Genomic DNA, 13559 nt, shown 5'->3' with positions numbered 1-13559 from the left:
CTCACCTCAAACCTCCAGCGTGGTCCCTATAAAATGTGTATTTATATGCCTCTCTCCTCTGCTCTAACTGGTTAGTCCCTATTGTGGGTTGAATTGTATCCCCTCCCGTCCCAAACCTAACTACCAGTACCTATGAATGTGACCTCATTTGGAAATAGGATCTTTGCAGATATAATCAAGTTCAAATGAGGTCATCCTGAATTAGGGTAGACCTTAATCAGTGACTGGGGTCCTTGGAAGAAGAAAGAGATTCAGACTTGGAAACACAGGGGGAAGATGACCCTGTGAACCCAGAGATAGAAATTTGAGTGATGATGTAGCCACAAGCCAAAACAATGCTTTCCAGCTCATCGGCAGAGCCCCTTCCTCCCACCCTGTGTCCGAGGTGCCAAAGCTCCTCGGGTCTTGCACACCTCTGACCTTTGCACATATTGTCCTCTTTGGCTACAGTGACTGTCATCCTTCCCCTGATCTGCTCAGATGCCTACTTGTAACAGGGTGCAGCCGGAGGGGGGGGCGGGGGGAGGCAAATAGGGATTTGTAATGGGGTCCAGAACTCAGGGTGTCTAGGAAATATTAGAAAAAATATATATAGCATGTTCTCACCCCCACAAGTCTGAGCTGGGGGATGGGACACATGGAGCAGGGCCATTGAGAGCTGTTTTGCAAAGCAACAGCTGTGCAGCTAACCTCTGGCATGGTCATTTAACATATCTATAACCTTTAACTGGTTTCATGGATATGTTAAACAGCTGTGGCCTTGCTTTGAGCCAGGCAGATGGGAGTGACTTCCACCCATGATGTAACTGGGAGGCAACTCCACCTGCTTACAGAGCCTGAGTAAGAGCCTGGAGATGATTGGCTCCACACCACAGGGCCACACCTGCCCGGACTTACTAAAGCTGGAAAAATACGGGAATGCTGGCAGGTATGGCCAATTGTGGGAGGAGTAGGAAATGGTGTGGCAGAGGAAGATTGGCACTGGGATTTAAACTTAGGCTCGGCAGCCACTCAGGTCTTTTTGGGACCACGCAGCTTGGGCAGAGAAGAACCATGGACTTCTATTTCTTTTTCTGAGATGGGGTACCCCGGACTATGCAGAGGGGGGAAGGAAGGACTGTGCATTTGTGGGTATTCTAGAGGACTTTGGGCTCTCAATGGAGACATTAAGTTATTAGTCTTAAGTTTGTATAACTCTTTAAATAAATAATCCCTTTCATTTTCACCAATCTCTGGCATTGAGAGACGTCTTTCCCTGGTGGCAGGCAAGGTGAACCTAGTATGGGGTGGGGGACCCCCGGAGCACAAAGGTGGGTCCATTCAGAAATAGCATATCATTCGCACCCACCCCCCTCCCCCGGGTCTGTTCTCTAACATACTCACGTTTCCTCCTGGGCAGAACTAAAGTCCTTCTGGGAGCCGAAGGCACTTGGTGCCCACCTCTTCCTTTGTTTGCTAGGAGGCGTGGCAGCCCGTTTTCCACCGGAGGGGAGATCTGCCATAGCAGGAAGAACACCTTACTCTCTCCACAATCCCAGTGCCTCACTGAGCAGCAATAATTGCAGCTAACGGGGCTGAGTAAATCCTAGGTCCCAGGCATGGTTCTGAGCCTTTTTCATGTATTGACTGAACTATCACAACACTGAATCATTATCCCCATTTTACAGAGGGGAAAACAGAGGCACACAAGGTTACGAGATTTGCCCCGCATTACACACGAGACATGGTGGTGGTGTGAATCAAGACCTCTCCAGACACAGACCTCTCACGCTTTACCGCCTCTCAGGACGCAGGGACTGGATGCGGGTGGGGAGTGGGAGACAAACGGATGGATGAATACGCAACACTTCTCATCACAGGCGTTCATAACCTAAGCCTAAGCAATTCGTGGTTCTCCTGGGTTTCCCAACTTACCCCAGAGGTGGAAGCACAATTTGAGAACAATTTGAGAACGAGGGATGCTACGTGGAATGGCAAGGGATCCCAGTGATTTCTATGTGATGTGTGGTTCACTGGTACATGAATCCAGGTACGGAGACTGGTTTTTTCCACAGAGCTCTCTCTGACCCCTCAGGTTTTTGTTTTTAAACCTCTTGTACTTTTCTCACCTTCCCACCCTCAGCAACTGTTCAGTTCCTCTGCTTGACCTTGTTGAACTGCATCCTACTTGATTCTGGCCTAATTTAGCCAAGTTCCTTCTAGCTTTCAACCACGTGCAACTAGGTCTATTAGCTTGATGGTTCCTCAAAGCAACATAAGTACATGTTCAGTTCTAGGGTCCTGCTTGTCAATGGGATGTTACAACATTTAAACAGCAGCAACTCCACTCCACCCTCAAGTGGCCCTTGCGGAAATGTTATCCGATGTGTTTTTCACCCTTGTTCTTCACTGTCTTTTTTAAAAATTATAATATAATACATATAACATAAAATTTACCATTAGTGACATTTAATACATTCACAGTGTCACACAACAATCACCACTGTCTAGCCCCTAAACATTTTCCTCATGCCTAAAGGAAATCCTTAATTCACCCATTAAGAAGTCACCCTCCAGTAACCCCCCCCATGCCCCTGGCAACTACCAACCTGATTGCTGTCTCAATAGATTTGCCCATTTTGAATGATGCATATAAATGCACCCATACGACACGGGACCTCCCGTGTCTGACTTCTGTCACTGAGCACAATGTTCTCAAGTCTCACCCACGCCGCAGCACGTATCAGCGCTCCATCCCTTCTGGGCCTGAATAATGTCACTACATTTTCTTGGCCCTTCATCAGTTAATGGACAAACAATAGACATGGTTTCCACCTCTTGGCTGCTGTGAATAGTATTGTTAACCTTCACGGACACCTGTTTTCACTTCCTTTGGGGATATACCCAGCAGTGCAGGTGCTGGGTCATATGGCAGGTTATGCTGAAGTTATTGAGGACTAGCCAAGCTGGTTTCCACAGCGACTGCACCATCTCACGTCCCCACCTACGATGGACAGGGTCCTGGTGTCTCCCCATCCTACCCACACTGACTTCCCTTTCTTAAAAGAAATTATAGCCATCTTAAGCAGGTATCCCTTGAAGTCTTTTCAAAGCATCGATGTAATTGTAGCAGTGCCTCTCACGGCTTCACATACCTGTGAAGCCCTTGAGCATCCTGTTAGAGTACAGATTCTGATTCAGTCTGCCTGGGGTGGGATTGAAGGTCTGTGTTTCCAACAAACTCCCAGATGTCGCTGATGCTGTGGCCCACGAGAGTCATTTATTGGCAGAGACCACAGAAGCCAAATTATAGTTGCTATAAGCACCCTAGTAGCTGCCATCTGTGATCAGAATACAACTCAAACTCCTCACCATGTTCAGAAGGCCACCCTCCCAGCCTCCCCCATACCATTCCCCAGCTGCTGACCACACACCAGTCATTGTGGTTTCTCTTCTGCTCCTTGAACAAGCCACGGCTTACCTGCCCCAAGGACTTTGCCCTTTCTGCCCCCTCTTCCTGGGACACTTGGCCCTGATCCTCACTTGGCTGCCTCTTCATCCCTCAGGCCTCAGATCAAATGTCCCCCCCCCCAATAGAGAGGCTTCCCCAGAGCCCTCTACTGAAAGTGCCCGCTCCCCTGCCTACCCACCCCCCAGTCGATCTCAGTCCCATGTCTGTGTCTTTGTTGTCGGCGTTGTTGGTTGGTCGGTTATCAATGTCACAACTTGAAATTTCCTTTTTAAAATGTGCTGATAGCTTTATTTTCTATCCCCCGAACTGGCATGTAAAATAGTATGAGACCGACGCCTCCTCTGTCTGACCCGTTTTTCTCTCTCATGTTTAGAGCGGTGCTCGGCCCATGTGGCCATACAGTAAAGGAGTTACTAAGTGAACTGATGCATTGATTGCAGTTTTAGGCCCTTCTTGTCCATCTCCGTGGCTTTCAGATGCGGCCGTGCACGTCTGAAACTTAACCCAGAGAAGGTTGTAAATTGCTACCGTAATCACAGACGTGAAGCACCTTCCCGAGTGCTTCCAGACCATTACACAGTCGTCACACAAGCGGCGTCAGCTTATCTCCACCTCCCCACCAGCTTCCTCATTTTCTCTGCTCCAAAATCCACTTGCCCGCCCACCCCAGTTCTTTTTTTAACCTGCTTACAAATACTCAGGGGAAGGAAAATAAGATATGCCCTTTATCTGTGCTTCTTCCACGTCCCTTTTTAAGTACCCACAGCTGTACCAACAGCTCAGCTGAGCGTCATCTCTCTCCGGGAGGGCTGTCCCTCCGGGCAGCTAACAATGGGGCACGCGTTCCCCACTACGCGAGGAGGCGCTCCGCACTTCCCTCGGAGCTGGCGTCTCCTCTTCCTTTTATTATTTTGCCTTTGGACCCGAAGACTCTGAATTTGTTTGGACCTTCTTTGGGGCCCTCCTTCGCAGTCAGTGATCTTATTTGGGCCTGAACTTCCCAGAGTATTTTGAGCTTTATTCTGTGAGGCTTCCTTTAGTCCAATATGCGCACACTCACACGCATGCATGTGCACGCACACACAGGGTCCGGCACAAATAACGCCCCTCTGGTAATCTATACTAAATCTTTCACTACAAAAGCATAAGCATAATTCTGTAACATAACAACGTCACACTCAAGCACACCCTATGACATTTTAGGTGACACGTTCAAATTGCTGTCCATCCTGTGTGAGACATTCACCTACCCTACCAACCACACTCAAGGGTGTTACTCCTGCCGGACCCTGTATGTGTCTGTGTGTGTCTGTGTGTGTGTGTATAACAACAGTGCGTGTTCATTCCTTTCTCTTTAAAACAGTTTCCTAAATAAACATCCAGCCTTCATAAATCCCACCAGGGTTTGCATCTCTTTGAGGAAATCTTAAGACCAGTTCCCTACCTGGACTGTGAAATCAGTCCGTTTCCAATTTAATGTTAGGTTCAAAGCAAGTTGTCTCTTTCCATTTCCTGCCATCTCTCCCTGGTCAGTTTTGGATCACTTTCCTCCCTCACACACTCAAATTGGTCCTGATGGAAGAATTAGCTCAAAAGGCTGTGCCCCTCTTGGGTGCTGGAAACATCACACTGGTCTTGTTTTCCTGGTAAGGAGGTCATGGTAAGTCTTCACCACTGTATCTTCCTTGCGCTTTACTTTTTTGTGCCTTAACCCAGAAGTTCAGTGCTCTGTGCTTTTCATCTGTTTCTTGATTTGGTAATTAAATATTCACGAGCTAAAAATCTTCACTGCCACTAGTTCCTAAAAATCTTTTTTCTAGTGCTGTGTTTTAGTCAACCGTGCCATTGGCCTTGGTGATAAAACACCTTCCGTGTTCCTCACTCTCTTTCTTGTTACTGAATCTCCAAGAATGTCCAGCACCAGATGCCTGTCTGGTTGCGCCTCCCCCTCTCTCAGAGGGACGGCACATTTCTTCTTGCGCACCTGCCTTGCACTAGACCGAGCGCCTGCGGTCAGACTCCACATTTTACTCATCATTGGGTCTCCAGCGCCTAGCCCACTGCCCACCTCACGGTCGCCTCTTGGAAAATGTGTGCAGAATATTGAACACATGCACCATGCCTTACAAGCCAAGAGACATAAACCAGGTGACGCTGTTAATGAGCACTGAAAGAGAACCTACAGGTGAGTGTGAAATGGGCTTCAGCAAGTGTTCTAAGAACAGGAAGAATAAGGGCTCCCAGAGTCTGTGGAAAGCTTCGTGGGGAACGTAAGGCCCGACTTGGTCTTCGGTGAACACAAAGGGAGAAGGCGATGAGGAACCCGGGAGGGCGCTTGCGTTTTCCACTCTGTCCCTCCCAGGTTCCCGTGTGGGGCTGCCGCCTTTGTGGTCCTCTCCTTGATCTCAGCAGTCTCTCATTAGGTCCCCTGCACGTTTCTCCTCCACGTTTACCAACCTGGTCTAAAAGCCTCTTCCGTGCTTATCTGTGCAACCTTATCTTATTTTTCAGCCCAGCGTGAGAAATCAAAGACTCTGATGGACAATGCCACTTTTGTCTCCTGTTCCAAAGGTCCCTAGGGCCAATCTCCCAGCCTGGTGTGGTTGCTGAGGCTGTCCCTCTGGAGAAACGAGGCTGTGGAGTAATTAGGTCATAGGAAACACTGAAGCCAGAGGATTCAGCTGGAGACCAGGCTAAAATTCATAAATAAGGATTGGCATAGCTGGAGTTCAAGATAAGCTCATTTTAGATCTGTAGGCTTGGTCTAGCAGAACAGTGACAATTATATCCTTTCTCTAAATGTGTCGCCTCCCCTGACTTTTGAAGCGTTTATTTTCTATCGCTGAATCATTCAATAGCCATGTAATTGCTATTTCCATTTCTCTGGCTCAAATGGGTCTGGGAGGCAGTTACCACTCCCAGTTCATTAACCGACTGGCCTTAGCATTAGCAGCTCCTCCATCGGGGGTTGCCTTGGAGACAAAGCTTCCTGTGGGTAATCCAAGATTATCTAGCTCTTTATCCTCCATGTGACCCTTAATTACTTGCTAAATTAGAATGGTTTTCTGAAAATCACAAGCGGAGGTTAATATGTTCTTCCAGAGCTGGTCAAGCTAAGATGACACTGAATTCGCCGGGAATTCAAGTTACATGATCCCTGAAGGCGTCTCTTTGAGTAAGAAGATGAACTCCCCCCTGGGAGGCACTGCCCCCCATACAGGCCCTGTCACTCACCATTCCTCCACCAGCTTTTCTAGCTGCGGTCTAATCTTCCCAGGACAATTCACTATGTCAATATTGAGCAGATTCCTTCTGGTCAGGATCCTGCATCCATTTGTCTTCGATAAATGCTTCACATTTAAGGGCCTATGTTTTTAATCATAATTGCAGAGTTTTGCTCTTTGCATTGACACAATTATAAGGCTTCATGTACCAGTTTCGGACAAACAGGGGAACTGAGGAAGCTACTCTTAAAAACCAGAAAGTAAACACTTCAGGACACTAGAGTGTCCTGCCTAACCTGCTACAGCCTCAGAGGGGGGTCAGCTGGGGGGTGGGGGGCTCTTACAATGCACCCGATGAGTGTCTCTTCAAATGATTTTTGCAAATAAGCAAAATACGAGTCATTGCAGCTATTGATTGAGAATTACCATGAGAAATTACTCTTAGTGTCACTTGGTTTTTTGCTCATCTAGATTATAATGAAAAGATTGAACGTAGTTCCAGAAGTTAAGGGGAAAAAAAAAACTGTCTTAAAATTTCAAATGTTATGAACAATTCTCAACATTAAAGTATCAAACTAGAAATAACCCAGAGCCTGGAATCTCCCAGGCATCCATCCGAAATGTGTTTAGGAAAATATAACCAGAGACATTGAAGTTAAGAACAATCTAACAATAGCCAGGGGGGAGTGGGGTGGGGACAATGGGAAGAGGGGATTACAGGAATTACTATAAAGGACACATGGACAAAATCAAGGGGGAGGGTGGGGGAAGGAGGTGGGTTCAGCTGGGGTGGGGTGGAGGGATGGGGAGAAAAGGCATACAACTGTAACTGAATAACAATAAAAGTTAAAAAAAAAAGAAAGTGACGTGAACTGGATGTGTTAGAAATAAACAATAAACATTGGTGACCCAACACCTCCAATTACTTATTCAGATTTCAGGAGTCGTTAGCAAATTGCTAAAATGCTATCCAATCAGAATGCTTGGCTGATTGCATATAAAGCTTTGTGTGTGCATGATAATATCCTTCAGCTGAGTACCACCTTTATAAATAGTTAAGCATCTATTGTGTATAACACATCGTGCAGCCCTCATTTTGTTCAAATTCAGTAGCCAGAGCTAGAATTAGCAGAAAACTCATGAAAATCACGTTATTACATTTGCTCGTAGCTCAATCACAGTATGTGTGAAACACTAGGAAATTGACTTTGACCATGGTACACTTAGATTAGCCGTCAGAGTGAACTCCTTTTAAAGAGAAGTTTGGTAAAACTTGGAGTGGTGACCAGGAGAAACTGAGATTTTCTATGACAGAGTTTTGAAGTAGTTTTGTTCAGCATTTCCTGAAGTGTGTTCCACAAAACAGAAGTCCTGACATCTATTGATTGGGGTTGTGCAAAAGGGATTCCGTGATCAAACAAGCTTGGGAAATGTAGGAAAACAAAATTCATTGGGCTCTCCCACTGGAGAACTTCCAAGAGCTTTTAACACTTTAACGTGCATATGGAAAACCAAGTCTCAAACTTATTTGCATCTAGAACTCTTGCTCTCATAGTTCCTCATAGCAGCTTTTGGAAGCCGTGAGATTAAAGGAGCACACTTCAAGAAACAACTTTTTGTTTTTCTTACCCTGCTTTGGCTATTAGGTGCAGATACAACTAATTTAAAAAAAAAATGGATGAATCAAGCATTCCATTATCACATCCTCACCTATAAAAAGGTACCTTATTTAAAAGCCTCCTGAGATGCGTTTCAGCAAATCGCTTGACGCCCTGCCCTAGCAATTAATTACACACTAGACTTGCAGAGACATCACAGCTCCGTCAGCCGGGAGGAGAGGCGATCCAGAGACGGGAGCAGCTGTTCTCCATGGAGACTCGACCCAGCTCCGTGTTCACCCTCCTCCGACACTTGTTTTCCTGTCGATTAAAAAATGTCTGATGATTTGAACTGCGGTGTCATCTCGAGCTGAAGACTCGTTGTTCTTAGACTCATGCTATCACGTCCTCCTTCCTAACTTAGACCACTCTGGTATTTTGCATCCTTAATAAATAATCTACAAAATCTGTAAGGCATTACCATGTTCTTGCTTAAACATGTGTAGGAGACACTGTTGGTTGCCTTTCCATCTTTTCTCTCAGTCTTCTTCCTGAACTGCTCCAGTCAGATATCCACCTCTCTCACACCGCGCCCGTGTGAGTCGGGAGCACGTCTGTCCCCACCTCCTGGGAGAGGTCCTGATTTGTCTAAGCCAGCCATTCTCAGAGAAGAGTAGTCCTCAGACAAGCAGCATTAGCATCACCTGGAGCGTGTTAGCAATGCAAATTCTTGGGCACTGTCCTCAACCTAGTAAACTTAGAACTGTTGGGTGTGGGCTCTACAGAGGTTTCCAAATCACACTGGTTTGAGGATCACCGTTCTTTACCACACCTGGTAATTCTACGCTCTTTACCACTCATTGATTCAGTGTGTGGCCTTCCCAGCTACTCTTCATGTTCCAAAGATGGATATGTCACCTAAGTTGACCTCATCAGAAGGAAGGGATGAAGGGTAGAACTTGTATTCCAAGGTTGGAAGAGATTCTCCTCTCTCTCTCTCTCTCTCTCTCTCTCTCTCTCTCTCTCTCTCTCTCTCTCTCTCTCTCAGATCATGGGGAAGGAACTGCCATCTTAGAACTGGGAGAGAAGCCTGGGGACTGAGTCATGCAAGGTGGAGGCAGGGCATTTCAAAGATGCAGAGCAGAGCCTGGTCGCACCCTCCCGCACCCAGTCCTCCCTCTAACCTAGAGTTCTGTGAGATAACAGGTTTCCCTATTGTTTCAGCCACTTTGAATTGAGGTTTTTTTTAATTCTTGCAGCCTAAAGCATTCCATTTATTAAAATATGTATAATAATTCTCTAATTTTTAAGATTAAATCTGAAATCTCCAAGGAGATTGTATTCCTACTGCCCTGTTTCTTATACAGTGGAGCATTCAGGATTTTTTGATGAGTGAATGCGTGTGAGCACATTGCAGGAGTGAAAAACGATCATACATTGAAGGAGCAAGCAGATACTTGCATTACTCTTACAAAATATGATTGGTTCAAAGTCATTATGAGGTTCCAATAATAATAATTAACCAATGAATGCAAACAATGAATTGTTATGCAACCTTCGTTTTAACACTATTTTTGTTGCAACCAAGTGAAACCCTTTCCAGCTGGCTTAAGCAAAAATGAGGATCAATTACAGGGCTACTGAATGTTTCACAGACCATAGATTTTTACCTCTGACTTTAAGCATCAAGAACGTATGCCGCGCTGACCAGTGTGACTTAGTTGCTTGGGCATCCTTCCACAAAGCGGAAAGGTCTCAGGTTCAGTTCCCAGTGATGTGCCTACAGCACATGCCTAGGTTGCAGGTTCTGTCTTGGTCGGGGTGCATATGAGGGGCAGTTGATCAATGTTTCTCTCCTCTACTTTCTTCCTCCCTTCCCCTCTCTCTAAAAATAAATGAATAAAATCTTTAAAAAAAAAAAAAGAATGTGTGCCATTGGTGAAGGGAGTGTTTGAGAGTTCCCATTTCTCTATATATTAGCCAATATTTCATATTATCATACTTTTAAATGTTTACTCGTCTAATGACTAGGAAATGGTACCTCCTTTTTAAAATTCAAGTTTCTCTGATTTAATTCACTTAACTTGGAATAAATATTTTAACATTTATTTCTTGGCAATTCAGATTTCCTTTTGGGATGGGCTGTTCTAATACTTTGTTTTGTTTTGTTAATTATGTTGTACGTTTTATTCGTGTTGTTTCAAGGAGTTCTTTCTGTGCTCTGGATTCTAATCCTTTGTTGGGTTTATGTACTGAAGTTATACTCTTCCTGCATGTAATATTTTCTTCCATTCTCTTTAGTGTGTCTTTGTCAAATAGAAGTTTTTGTGAATTACAGTAGGTGAATGTATCGATCTTTCCTCCTTAGGAGTTGAGCTTCTTGTGTATGAAAGAAATATTTTCCTACACTGAAGTCATAAATATATTCACTTATATTTTCTTCTAAAAGATTTATGATTTTGCTTTTTTACATATTGATCATTTATTCAGCTATAATTTAATTTTATGTATGGTGGAAGGTAAGAATCCATTTTACTTTCTTATTTCAGATGAATTGCTAATTTTTCCCAGAACCATTTTTTGAAATGTATGGCATTTTTCTAATACTTTTTAATACAAATATCATATATGCATAGACATATATGCATGTGTCTATGGGCTTTATTCTGGTCCGTTGGGCTAGATAGTCCTGAGCCAATACCACCCTGTGTTCATTATAAAAATTATCATAATTAGATAGTAGAGTCGATAGAACAATCTAACAGAAAAAAGCCTGCCTCCTCGGTTGTGTTTTCCGACATAGTCTTGGCTGGTCTGGGCCTGCAGCTCTTCCACACGAACTGTAGGATCAGCTGGTCAAGTTTCATTTTCCTCATTTATTACAATTGCTTAAAACTTTTTTATAACTTAAAAAAGTTATAAGCCAATGGAGAGAGAATCAAAACTTTTATCATTTAAGTCTTCTCAAACATGAACACGGTATATATTTCCATTTATGTAGGTCTTCCATTATATCTTTAAATAATGTTTTTCTTGAAGTTTTTTAACATTTCAAAATTAAATTTATTGTTTTATAATTTATAGTTTTTGTCCTTAATATAAATAGCATTCTTTCATATTTTCTAATTTGTTATTACTTGGTGTAAAGATGGTAACTATCCTATTTGTACTAACAGCTTGTCTCTGAATTCTCTTGAATTTTCTGTGAAGGCAATAACATAAGGTACAAATAAGGACATTTTTGTCTCTTTCATTCCAATTCTTTTTTTCCTTTTTTTTCTTGGGCAATTGTATTATTTAAAACCATCAATACAATAGTAAATATTAAATAATAAAGGTAATAATAAGAATATATTTTTATAATTTCTGTCATAAAAATGGCTTGTAAAATTTTATCATTAAGAATATAGTATTTGCGGTAGGCTTTTGATAGATCAACTTTATCAGGGTAAGGAATTCTCTGTTATTCCTAAATTCCTAAAACTTCTTGCCATGAATGAGGATTATTTTATGGAATTCTTTTCTGCATCTATTGAGATATTACCATCACTTAATGTGGCAAATTACGTTAGTAAATTTCCTAATAGCAAAACATCCTTGAATTCTGGGATGACATAGATGATTTAACAAATGATTTATATTCATGCTTTAAAACTCATATTAAAACTTCACTCAGCCTAACAAATTGGGTGCCAACAACTTCGATTTCGTGGCGAAGTTAAAGGAACATTGCTTTTCATGAAACATGAATTCATACACTGGTCGGCACTGTCAGGGATTTTTCCTGGAGTTTTACTTATTTCAGTTACATATTGTAACAATGATAACAAATGGAAGTACAAAGTTGTCTTAGCCACCAAGCCAACTGATCTGTAATTACCAGCATGTATTATTTCTGCTGAAATAAGCTGGTCTCTAAAATCGGTTGCTTTTTGAAGTAGATTTAATGTGCTGCTGGGAATTTGCTTAGCAACCTTAAATTATGGCAAATTTCAGCCCAACTCTGATTTGAGAAAAATATTCTGCATTCCAAGTAATCAGAGTTTGAAATACTGCACAATTTTACTGTATGCTTGCTGTTTGGGGGAGGGCTCAGGAAGAAACCCCTAAGTCTGACCTAAACTGCTTGAAGCATTTATTTGTCTGGTGGAGGATCTGTATTTCTCGACATTCATTATTGACAATGACCTCTTTCTAGTGTCACCTTGCCATGGGTGTCACCACTTGGAACACTGCGAAAGAATTAGTTAGAAAAATCCTTTACTTCCTGAGCTAGCCAATAGCGGACAAGTTTTTATTATTGCCTCGCCTGCCACTGAGATTTCTTGGAGCTTCCGTACTGAATATGCTCCAGTATCCCAAATGTATGCAAAAGACTCTGTCTCAGGGAATGGGTAAAAAAGGCCCTAAAAGCTCTGGTTCAGTTCTTCGTTAATGTAGTGAAGGCGTGTGAATGTTCCCTATCTACGGACACGTCCCCTTTCTTTAGATCCAGCTTTGACTCCCAGTTTAAATGTTTAGTTAACCTCACTTTGATGACCCCTTGTCATTCTGCACTGGGAAATCAGTATCAACAAATATTTATTCTGAGGTCAAAATGGCGCAGCATATCATTGTTCGGGTAAGAACATGTTTCTCCCCTCTCCAAACATTTCTTTCTCTCTTGCTTTCTGTTCTCCTGCTCACTTTTACCGCTCCCCCTTTCCCTCCAAACTGCCCTGAAGCCCTGGCTGGTGTGGCTTAGTGGATTGAGTGCCAGTCTAGGAACCAAAGGGTCACCAGTTCGATTCCCAGTCAGGGTGTATGCCTGGGTTGCAGGTCAGGTCCCTAGTAAGGGGTGCTCGAGAGGCAACCACACATTGATGTTCCCCTCTCTTTGTCCCTCCCTTCCCCAGTCTAAAAATAAATAAAACCTTTAACTGTGCCTTGGGTTTGTTAAAAGAATGAAAGATTGTTTTATCCCAATGGAGGTATAGGGGCATACTATTGCTGACCTTTTCATATATGAAGACAAATTTTAAAGTTTTGTTTTATAATAAGCAACATACCCCCTTTCCAGTGTCAGCCCTAATTTTACATTTACTAAGTTAAAAATATATATATATAGTAAAGGTTGAAATGGTGTCAACTAGTCTATCCAAAAAGAGCAGGACCAAGAAAAGTATCTTCACATATACTGTCTGCACAGGAGAAATACTATTTGATAACTTAACCCACACATAACATGTTAATACACAGGCAACAGGTATTAATACATACTGTGTCGAATATAGTATCCTTCTCCCT

The sequence above is a fragment of the Desmodus rotundus genome, chromosome 10 (assembly GCF_022682495.2).
Source record: "Desmodus rotundus isolate HL8 chromosome 10, HLdesRot8A.1, whole genome shotgun sequence".
NCBI lineage: Eukaryota > Metazoa > Chordata > Mammalia > Chiroptera > Phyllostomidae > Desmodus > Desmodus rotundus.
Note: the sequence above shows the minus strand (reverse complement) of the source record.